Here is an 11,662-nt window from a genome sequence, read left to right as displayed (position 1 = left end):
TGGCACAACTTGAGTAGGAGAAGGGATCGCTTGGTAGAACATATTCAGAAGCATCAAGGGATCACTAATTTAATAGTGGAGGGCAGCGTGCAGGGTAAAATTCGTGGAGGGAGACCAAGAGATGAATACACTAAACAGATTCAGAAGGGTGTAGGTTGCAGTAGGTACTGGGTGATGAAGGAGCTTGCACAGGATAGAGAAGCATGGAAAGCTACATCAAACCAGTCTCTGGACTGAAGACCACAACAATGACAACATCCCCCCGTAAGGCGTAGCAAGTCTGGAAGGCGTTTTCCAGTAACAGCGCTCGTAGTAGAGGCCATACTGTGATCTGCGATATCAGTCTGCTACTTGATAGTAGAGTTTATAATTAGAGAATAACATAAAGAAAATGCTCGTTGACTATCCTATCTGAATCCGAGATGGATAGACGGTGGCACATTGCCACCTGAAGAGGCTGCAGTTAGTGAAAAGCAAGATTGTAACACGTCCTTACATATTCACATCAGAGATTTGTTTGTCGGACCAAACACATATGATACCATTAAAAGAAATTCACAGATCCTGTCTGAAAACGTATACACTGCTTATGATCTGGTTGTCCAGGCACATCATTCAAAAGATCTATTGCCATGCAAACTAGACAGTTTAGTAACAATACACTTACGAACAATATTCATATAATTCAGACTGATGGACAATCTGTTTCAAAATTCATCATAGCAAAATTTTTACAGAGATAGTGCAGTGCTGCTTCAGTGGTAAACACTAGATTAGACATGCGTTACTTTAAATTTGCGATATTTCCAAAGATGACCACTTCAGCAACTGCCAGTATTAATAGTAAATTTTGTTTATTTCACAGTTTTAATTATTCACAATTTGCAGGTATTTTTGTTGTGGTATATGACTTCCCATTTGTTCCTTGAATGGCACGTCTTAAGCACCAGCTTCCTTTAGCAGCAAGGAAGAATGGGGAAGCAAGTACCACTCCATACAGCCAGGTGCTAGACAGATGAACGAAGCCCGCATTCGCTGCAGCAGTACCGGAAGCGGCAACTTATCGCACACAGGCTGCCCTGACGTGAGAACAAGACGGGGCCAGGCAATGGCTGTTCCGTGAGTACAGGAGTGTACTGAGAGCGGTGCGCCTTCTCCTGAGTTGTAGGACAAATGAAGCTGAAAACTTTTCACAATCATTGTTAAGCTTCTGGTGTACGTGGTACGTCATTGCATTCACCGGACCTGGAAGCCAGCTTATCCTCGGATTTATGGGACTTTAAAGATTTACGTCAAGTGCTCTCACCGGCCGATGTCTATGCTGTCCTCAGCACCATGACACACTTCTCCAAACTGGCTCTCCTGTATTGTCTGCGAAAGGCAAAATTTTGGATTGAAGTCATTGTGCGGTACACAATTTTAACATACCAGGAAGATTCATTATATTGTACATCCGCTGCAGAGATTTATGCTAACTACAGAAGAATTACAATATGTAGCACGACTTGGTATTTTCACGCAAACAGTGGCTACCCAAAAGACAAAATCGTGCTAAAAATCGAACGAAAGGAACCCGACCCCATCGCAGATATAAAGAAGGAAAATATTCGGTTTTAATGTCTTAATGAGAGGAATCGCGGCGTCATCGTCGTTAAAGTCTGTCCCGCGGTATTAAAGCCCACGTAAACGAGCAAACTTGTTTGTCAAGTTCGCCCTTGTCTACCCGCGGATTTGTCAAACAATCCCGTGCACGTACAAACAATGTTTGTCAGTTTAACCTCACCTTCAAGCAGACCTTATTTGTGTTCGTGAGTATTTTGACAGTAGTGAGAGTGGCTACAAATGGAGACAAAGCACTTCTGGACTGACTTCGGCACTACGTGTGAAGAAGAAGAAAAGAAAAAGAAGAAAACAAGACGCTGGTCCAGGGAATGGCTTAAAATGAGATAGAAATATATACACGAAAACCTGTTAAAAGAAATTTTACACTCAGAACCTGATGATTACATCAGCTTTCTGATGATTAAATCAACTTTCTGCGGATGGACAGTGAAACTTTTAATAACTTGTTTAGATTTACTTCTCCATTACACCAAAAAACAAAGACACAAGTATGCGAAAACTTATTCTCGTCTACTTGGTCGTCTAACGACAGTTCATTAAAATATCAAAACGTGGAAACATATCGCCCACTTCGTCCCTGGAAGAACCAGGGAACTTCTTTTTTTTTATTTCATTGCACTCCCGCTTGTATGTTAAGTGTAGAATACTGATTTTCTTCTTAACTTCTTCCTGACTAATATATGGCTGGGAAAGATGACATTTTGGTAATTGCCAGTGGTATTTTATTCTTATCATTGATCTCAGTTTCCATAGTTATGGCACCTCGGAATATAATGAAAGGAAGTGTAATGGAACTATTTTTTGCCGGCCGGTGTGGCCGAGTGGTACATATGCGGCAAAAAGACGACCCGAACAACGTCCGCCATCTTGCCAAACTTTCCGTCAATCAAAGTCTCACGCACACACGTCAGACAAGATCAGTGATGGACAAACACGTCAAACAGCACCGTACACGGTCAAATGATTAGCAAACATATAAAGTTTCACAAATTGTTTGATCGTGTAGGGATCTTTAGTATAGCGAGCTGGGCACAGTACTAAGACCGTATCCCATTGCTGGCTGGGAACCCTCTTACGGATTGTTCACTAATGGAAAAAGTTAGCCTTCGTCACTCGCATTGACACCTGTCCTTTGAGAAATGTGAGTGTTGCGTCATAAATATATATCTCCAGTGTAGACGACTGTGATCCGTTCCTGTAGAATTCAGAGTGGCTTGCATTATCGACGGTGAGAGAGAGACGAACCTGTGTTTAATCTGGCGCTTATCGAATAGCACGACGAGTGCCGCCGAGCTTAACTTTGACACTAACACATGACATCATTCTATGAGACGCTTTAGTGTAGTTCATTATTCGTCCCAGAACATTGCCACGAAGTCCGTGGATCACCTCTCCTCCACATACTGTGTCAAATGGAAAACGGAACCAAGTGTTAGAAGAGTTTATCGAAATGTATTGGTTGGAACCTTGTCAGTGGCAGGTGAAAAGTAAAGAGTACTACGACCGTTAAAGGAGAGATGCAGCCTACGAAAGACTTGTTATTAAATTGAATGAGCTAGAACCCGATGCTACAAAGCAATCTGTAGTTCAAAAAAATAATTTAAGAAGTAATGTACGCAAAGAGAAGAAGAAATGTGACCTGTCAATGAAATCCGGAGCTTCAACAGACAACGTCCACACATCAAAATTGTGGTGCTTAGATTTGTTCGATTTCCTTGGCGATCAAGATACCCCTGTTGCGTCTGTGTCAAACTTGGATGACAAGGATGGATTTGAGATCCATGAAATAAGTACTCAGATTATTTAATAACACTCATATAATTTAATTTAATTATACTACATTTTGTATTCACAAATGGAAACTTTATATTTAGAGTCCACATTTTTATTAATTAATGCAAAATATTTTGAACTGTATGAATTATTAACTTACTAAGGCCTGAACCGTATGAATTATTAACTTACTAGTTGTTGTTGTTGTGGTCTTCAGTCCTGAGACTGGTTTGATGCAGCTCTCCATGCTACTCTATCCTGTGCAAGCTTCTTCATCTCCCAGTACCTACTGCAACCTACATCCTTCTGAATCTGCTTAGTGTATTCATCTCTTGGTCTCCCTCTACGATTTTTACCCTCCACGCTGCCCTCCAATGCTAAATTTGTGATCCCTTGATGCCTCAAAACATGTCCTACCAACCGACCCCTTCTTCTAGTCAAGTTGTGCCACAAACTTCTCTTCTCCCCAACTTACTAAGGCCAAACTTATTCTTTTAGTCTATTTTTGTTTCGAAGAACCCTATTATCTGGCCATGGAACTTCGCCTTCGTTCATGAAGTATGAAGTGAACCCATTTCTAAGCTGTTTAGCAGCACTCGTTATGTTCCCGTGGTTCAGACGTTTCAGTGCGATTATATTTGATTCTGAGGTATCCAAACATGTAATGGCAGTAGTTCCATCGTACGTCTCCTGATGGGTACTGTTTGGAGGAGCGTAAAAGATTGTATGTTGTTCCATCAAAAGATTATGCAGTGCACATGTTGCCATCACCACATTTATTATGTTCTCTGGTTCCAAATGCATTTGAGTATGGAATATACGAAATCTGAATGCAAGTATTCCAAAAGAATTTCGACAACATGGAATGCGGTAGCTGTAAATTTCTTTACTAGCTGAATCTAGTTGCGCTGGTCGAAAAGGCTTCATAATATTAAGTGTAAGAGGAAAGGCATCATCAGCCACAAAAAAGCAAGGGACATTTTCGATATATTCTGTAACGTTGCATGGCTTTGGAAGTTTGAGCTCATTACTCTCTAACTATTCATAAAATTTATTATTCTGAAGAACGCCTCCTTCAGAAACACGACCATTAGTTCTAGAATCCATCAAAAGGAACTGATAGTTACCATCCACTATTGCAAGAAGTACCACACTGTGTCTGCCTTTGTAGTTGAAGTAAAAAGATCCGCAATTCGCTGGGGGAAAGCAATAATTTTTCATTTCTCAGCTGAGTTAGGAAACTGAAACAACAGCAAATTAATAATATTTTTTCACACTGTGAATGTATAGCGATGATGTTGCAACAGGCTTTATAAATTTACTTTTACAAGCAAAATAAAAATAACATTTAAATTAACACAAAACCAATGCTTCTTTAAAAAGCTGGATTATAAAGAAAATAAGAAATAGAATTTTAAAACACTACAGTAAAACTACGTGTTTAATAGCTTTTTAAGAAGGTTTGTGTTATTTTTATCTTATAGTGTTGTCTTATTTTATATTATATTCCTGATATAAACAATAAATGACTTTAAGGGTCTAGGGTCTAATAATATGCTTCCTTCAGGATGGAATCGAGGATGCTGCCCCACAAACACACAGCAGTGAAGAACCATGAGAGAAAAACGAGAGTCCTCAAAATTCCAAAGATCTCCCGATTTGCGACGTAATTTTCAAAAAAAAAAAAAAAAAGGAAAGTGTGGAATTCACCAATGATGTCCTGCTATCAGTGAAGGATCATTTTAAAAAGACTTCGCCCCAAGATGACAGGTATGATCTATTGGGAAAATCTATTGCAATGAGAAATAGGACATGGAGTGGCCGAGCGGTTCTAGGCGCTTCAGTCTGGAACCGCGCGACCGCTACGGTCGCAGGTTCGAATCCTACCTCAGGCATGGACGTGTGTGATGTCCTTAGGTTAGTTAGGTTTAAGTAGTCCTAAGTTCTAGAGGACTGATGACCTCAGATGTTAAGTCCCATAGTACTCAGAGCCATTTGAACCATTTTTGAAGAATGACACTGGAAAAACGCCAGCGTTTGATTGTTGAAAAAGAATCACTGACCTCCAATTCGAAGCTGAAATGGGACTGCTTAACGTGCGAACGAGTTTATACAGCTCCGAAATCTAAGCAGTCCCAGCTCAAGTACGAACTCACCAAGTCCTACCGTAGCTAATTCATATGATCATTTTACACAACAAGCAGAGCCTGCAGGATTTGTAACCAATCAAGAACTTCCACTCCCACACTCAGTAGCTACTTGCTTAGCTACCTTTAATAATATTTGATTTTTGAGGTATTTTTAATTTTTCTATCGTCTTAATTGTCGAATACTACCAAATTTTCAATTATTTTCTGATTTCATGTATTACTCATTATTATTGCAAAAAATGTCTTTATTTATTGCACGTACCTAAAAATACACACCTTTCATCACATTGTAGATGGTGTCACATGTCTCTGGAATTATTTTGCCAAGAGCTTGGGGTGATATAGCAGAATATTTGAGGGATTCGTACGATCGATCGGTTGCAAGAAACCTCAGAGTAGCTGTCAGTCTCTCACGGGCAGAAGTACTTCTCATAACTGTATTTTACCTTTGTATTAAAGGAGTCACAAGCGACAACAGTTTTTGGGAGACGTCTTCGTTCATCCGCAAATAATTACGGTAATATGAAGGATCTGAACGTAACTCTTTTATTAATCTCGTATGAGTGTATTCGTTTCTGTTTGTAAGCCACTCGTTACACTACGTTTTCCGTTTTTGCTTCCTTTTACACTTCATGGCCACTAACAAACCGACTAACGCGATCGCTTCGTATTCTTGTCTGCTCGCCATTTCTCGACTGACAAGTGAGTTAAAATCTTCCGGTTTACCGTAGCGTGTGTGTGCTCCAGTCTGCACAGGTATACCTGTGCAGGTATACTGGAAAGGTATACCTGTGCAGGTTTACCTGACGGGTATACCGCAACGTGTGAGGCGGGCCTTGTGCGTCAAACCAGCACACCCACCGCCAGGAACAACGTAGCCCATCACGTCTGAACTGAGATGAATCGATCCCTGTCGTCCGTGATTCTGACAGTATGGGAACAGGTTATTGAATTGTGACACACAGTCCTCATCTGCACGTTAATTGCAACCAAATGCGACGTTGCGGCCTACCTGGCAACGACCGCGAAATGCTAGAAATCAGCGTATAGGGCTAGCGCCAACCGCTCATTCGCTTCCCGACGGTATTCGAGATGGCCAGGCCGTGTTTTCAAATAAACTGCGCAGATCGGCTGCGCGATGCCGACTTGTGGCTGTTATAACGCGTTTTGCGCAGACGCGCAGGCAGCTCGCGAGGTGTAAATCACAGCGACCGGCCCGCTGCCGTTCCACCGCTGTTGATATAGCTGTCAGGATGCCATCAAAACGCTGGCTGGGTGCGCAATGATCCTGCTAATCCTGTGCAGCGCTCCAATACCGTAAAAATATATCGTACGCGCGAGGCGAAATGGAAAGTGGGCGATATCGCCACGCTGTTGCATTTGTGCCCCACCGGGAAATGCCTGGCATTTTATTGTGCGGCGCGTCCCATTGCCCACCTGCGCTCCCGGCACGGAGTTGGAAAACGAATAGCTCATATCCGGTCGGAATCGTAAAACACCCGCATTGCCGGCTAATACGTAAACATGTTGTCAAACAGCTGTGCTTTCAATGTCATATTTCTGAGAACACGGTATCATGAATTCGAAAGCCAGCACATACAAAAATTAAATCACGGTCACTTGTTTGCTTATTAAATTCAAATTCCCTGTCCACAGATGAACCGTACTGCCGATCTGTTTGTTCTCCTTATGCAATAAAGACGCTTCTCACAAGTTTTATTTACAAAGGAATACAATAGAAGACGAAACGGAGATGAGCCCTGAACCTTATACGCAGTATAAATTGTGGAGGTTGTAAGAACAGCATTGCTTAAGAGACTAGAACCTGCGGGACGAAGGGATCTCGAGGGACCTCGAACAGCAAGAGACGATAAATATAGAACGAGCCGTCAAATGATGAACAGACAGATGGAAAAAAGGTAAGTGAAGTGTTTACTTTTTCAAAAGTAATCGCAGTATAATAAATTTATCCCACTGTGAGTCAAGACTGTCAAAACCTCCATGGAAAAATGTTTGCGGTTGCCTACGGAACAATGAATGTACTAGGCGAGGCGTGCGCTTCTTCGTACGAATTTGTTTGATAAGCTTCCACGACGCGGATTGTAAAACGTCTTCTTTTCTTTCTCTACTGCCTTCAGAGTGATTCTCTCCATGCCCCCACCCCCGCTTCACCACCAGTATTTTTTTGTTCAAGGAAAGGAATCACTCAGAAGGCAGTAGAGAGAGAGAAACAGGTTTTATAAGACTGCACATCATAGATACGTATCAGAGAGGATTGGAAAGAAACTGATGTCAGCCAACATAGCTCAGTCATTTTTCATACCAAAAAATTTGGGCAATAGATTAGGCAGCCGTGAAGTTATCAATAAGGACCCTTTCTTCTATCCCTAAATGGATCGTATTGAGTGCGATAAAAACCATTTGTGTAAGAGCAGACAGCAGGAATTTTTTGTACGAGATTTGAAGGACGTAAAGACCTGGCCAGTTGCACGTCACCTCTGACAACGCATTCGATTTTTTAGTTTATTTACACGTCAAGTTCCGTAGGACTAAATTGAGGAGCAAACCTCCAAGGGCATGGAACATGTCAGTACATGAAATTACAACATAAAAGAACAGATACAAATAAAATGTTTATGAACCCGAAAAAAATCAACCCATAAGTTTAAGTAAAGGCAAGCAACAATACAACAAGAATCAGCTTAATTTTTCAAGGCACTCCTCACCAGAATAGAAGGGGTGACCCATGAGGGAACTCTTCAGTTTCGATTTGAACGCGCGTGGATAACTGCTAAGATTTTTTAATTCGAGCGTTAGCTTATTGAAAATGGATGCGGCAGTATACTGCACACCTTTCTCCACAAGAGTTAAGGAAGTCCAATCCAAATGCAGGTTTGATTTCTGCCGAGAATTAACTGAGTGAAAGCTGCTTATTCTTGGGAATAAGATAAAATTGTTAACAGGAAATGACAGGATATATACAGGGTGGTCCATTGATCGTGACCGGGCCAAATATTTCACGAAATAAACGTCAAACGAAAAAACTACAAAGAACGAAACTTGTCTAGCTAGCTTGAAGGGGGAAACCAGATGCCGCTATGGTTGGCCAGCTAGATGGCGCTGCCATAGGTCAAACGGATATCAACTGCGTTTTTTTTTAAAAGTAGGAACCCCCATTTTTATTACACATTCGTGTAGTACGTAAAGAAATATGAATGTTTTAGTTGGACCACTATTTCGCTTTGTGATAGATGGCGCTGTAATAGTCACAAACATATGGCTCACAATTTTAGACGAACAGCTGAGCTGGTACCAGGTAGGTTTTTTAAATTAAATTACAGAACGTAGGTACGTTTGAACATTTTATTTCAGTTGTTTCAATGTGACACATGTACCTTTGTGAACTTATCGTTTCTGAGAACACATGTTGTTACAACGTGATTACCTGTAAATACCACATTAATGCAATAAATGCTCAAAATGATGTCCGTCAACCTCAATGCATTTGGCAATACGTGTAACGACATTCCTCTCAACAGCGAGTAGTTCGCCTTCCGTAATGTTCGCACATGCATTGACAATGAGCTGAAGTATGTTGTCAGGCGTTGCCGGTGGATCACGATAGCAAATATCCTTCAACTTTCCCTACAGAAAGAAATCCGGGGACGTCAGATCCGGTGAACGTGCGGGCCATAGTATGGTGCTTCGACGACCAATCACCTGTCATGAAATGTGCTATTCAATACCGCTTCAACCGCACGCGAGCTATGTGCCGGACATCCATCATGTTGGAAGTACATCGCCATTCTGTCCTGGAGTGAAACATCTTGTAGTGACATCGGTAGAACATTACGTAAGAAATCAGCATACATTGCACCATTTAGATTGCCATCGATAAAATAAGGGTCAATTATCCTTCCTCCCACAATGCCGCACCGTACATTAACCCGCCAACGTCGCTGATGTTCCACTTGTCGCAGTTATCGTGGATTTTCCCTTGCCCAATAGTGCATGTTATGCCGGTTTACGTTACCGCTGTTGGTGAATGACGCTTCATCGCAAAATAGAACGCGTGCAAAAAATCTGTCATCCTCCCGTAATTTCTCTTGTGCCCAGTGGCAGAACTGTACACGGCGTTCAAAGTCGTCGCCATGCAATTCCTGGTGCATAGAAATATGGTACGGGTGCAATCGACGTTGATGTAGCATTCTCAACACCGACGTTTTTGAGATTCCCGATTCTCGCGCAATTTGTCTGCCAGTGATGTGCGGATTAGCCGCGACAGCAGCTAAAACACCTACTTGGGCATCATCATTTGTTGCAGGTCGTGGTTGACGTTTCACATGTGGCTGAACACTTCCATTTTCCTTAAATAACGTAACTATCCGGCGAACGGTCCGGACACTTGGATGATGTCGTCCAGGATACCGAGCAGCACACATAGCACACGCCCGTTGGGCATTTTGATCACAATAGCCATACATCACCACGATATCGACCTTTTCCGCAATTGGTAAACGGTCCATTTTAACACGGGTAATGTATCACGAAGCAATTACCGTCCGCACTGGCGGAATGTTACGTGATACCACGTACTTATACGTTTGTGACTATAAATAAAATGTTCCAACGTACCTACGTTCTGTATTTTAATTTAAAAAACCTACCTGTTACCAACTGTTCGTCTGAAATTGTGAGCCATATGTCTGTGACTATTACAGCGACATCTATCACAAAGCGAAAAAAGTGGTCCAACTAAAACATTCATATTTCTTTACGTACTACACGAATATGTAATAAAAAATGGGGGTTCCTATTTAAAAAAGACGCAGTTGATATCCGTTTGACCTATGGCAGCGCCATCTAGCGGGCCAACCATAGCGCCATCTGGTTTCCCCCTTCAAGCTAGACAAGTTTCGTTCTTTGTAGAGTTTTCGTTTGATGCTTATTTCGTGAGATATTTGGCTCGGTCACTAACAATGGACCACTCTGTATATATTGAGAGGCCAATTTCAAAATACCCAGACTCGTGAACAGGGATTGACAAGAGGTCCGTGAACTAACACCACTTATTGCCCGAACCGCCCGTTTTCTGAGCCGAAAATATACTTTTAGAATGGGAAGAGTTACCCCAAAACCGAGCGAGGTAGCGCAGTGGTTAGACACTGAACTCGCATTCGGGAGGACGACGGTTCAATCCCGCGTCCGGCCATCCTGATTTAGGTTTTCCGTGATTTCCCTAAATCGCTCCAGGCAAATGCCGGGATGGTTCCTTTCAAAGGGCACGGCCGACTTCCTTCCCCGTCCTTCCCTAATCTGATGAGACCGATGACCTCGCTGTCTGGTCTCCTTCCCCAAAACAACTCAACCCCAGTTACCTCAAAATACAGGGTGTTACAAAAAGGTACGGCCAAACTTTCAGGAAACATTCCTCACACACAAAGAAAGAAAATATGTTATGTGGGCATGTGTCCGGAACGCTTACTTTCCATGTTAGAGCTCATTTTATTACTTCTCTTCAAATCACATTAATCATGGAATGGAAACACACAGCAACAGAACGTACCAGCGTGACTTCAAACACTTTGTTACAGGAAATGTTCAAAATGTCCTCCGTTAGCGAGGATACATGCATCCACCCTCCGTCGCATGGAATCCATGATGCGCTGATGCAGCCCTGGAGAATGGCGTATTGTATCACAGCCGTCCACAATACGAGCACGTAGAGTCTCTACATTTGGTACCGGGGTTGCGTAGAAAAGAGCTTTCAAATGCCCCCATAAATGAAAGTCAAGAGGGTTGAGGTCAGGAGAGCGTGGAGGCCATGGAATTGGTCCGCCTCTACCAATCCATCGGTCACCGAATCTGTTGTTGAGAAGCGTACGAACACTTCGACTGAAATGTGCAGGAGCTCCATCATGCATAAACCACATGTTGTGTCGTACTTGTAAAGGCACATGTTCTAGCAGCACAGGTAGAGTATCCCGTATGAAATCATGATAACGTGCTCCATTGAGCGTAGGTGGAAGAACATGGGTCCCAAACAAGACATCACCAACAATGCCTGCCCAAACGTTCACAGAAAATCTGTGTTGATGACGTGATTGCACAATTGC

This window comes from Schistocerca nitens, chromosome 1 (assembly GCF_023898315.1).
Source record: "Schistocerca nitens isolate TAMUIC-IGC-003100 chromosome 1, iqSchNite1.1, whole genome shotgun sequence".
Taxonomy (NCBI): Eukaryota; Metazoa; Arthropoda; class Insecta; order Orthoptera; family Acrididae; genus Schistocerca; species Schistocerca nitens.
The sequence above is the reverse complement of the archived record's forward strand: the minus strand, read 5'-3'. Positions refer to the sequence as shown.